We start from the raw sequence: 827 nt of genomic DNA, 5'->3' as shown, positions 1-827 counted from the left end.
CCAGACACTTTATTGTTTATAGCTAGACTGTGATTTGTCATTTGTTTTAGAATAGGGTGTTACAATGCTTCAAAGAATGTCTTCTCTTGAATGATGCGTTTTTACCATGCCAACGGTCCAATCCTATTACTTCTCAGTGCAATACATCAGACACTTACTGCCAGTGGCTGTAACCCACCAGTACCTTGGCCTGAGGATCAACATAATGGTCATTCCTCAAGAAGTGGGAATAAACGCTGTCCAGACTGAAGGGTCCTTTGTTTGCTTTTCCACCCTGAAGTATTAGAACAGGGCATCAGGGGCCCCTACAACAACTCTCCAGGGATGGCTTATCAGGAACCGCGGCTGATTCTACAGATGACACAGGTCTGCTCAGTTCAGATGAGTCATCCTCAGACGTCACCGCCTCTGAAAGGTCGACGGGTAGAAAAACACGGCAGATTTATAGGCGTCACGCCAGGGCTTGGGCTGCAGTGGCTGGAAACTCTGCAATCTGTGGAAAAAAGGACGACTGGAAAACAGGGGAATAACGGTGAACTGTTTTTGTGGGACCTAAATAGTAATGGCATGCAGAAGCATTATATAAAATGTAACACCTATCAAATGATCCTGACAAAGGAATCGCCCACTGATTCCTACTGTGGTGAGAGCGAAGCATTCAACTGTTTAACTTCAGTGAAATAGCATGCTGATTCTCTTGTCTGATAGTATAAACAAAAATGGGTATTCAGGCCTAGTTTGGTCAGACCATTGGTTGAATATGGTATCCAGCATCACAGTAGTATTTTTGAGTCACTCAAATAACACTTATCTCATACACCATTGGC

The sequence above is a fragment of the Oncorhynchus tshawytscha genome, linkage group LG03 (genome assembly GCF_018296145.1).
Source record: "Oncorhynchus tshawytscha isolate Ot180627B linkage group LG03, Otsh_v2.0, whole genome shotgun sequence".
NCBI classification, from domain to species: Eukaryota; Metazoa; Chordata; class Actinopteri; order Salmoniformes; family Salmonidae; genus Oncorhynchus; species Oncorhynchus tshawytscha.
Note: the sequence above shows the minus strand (reverse complement) of the source record.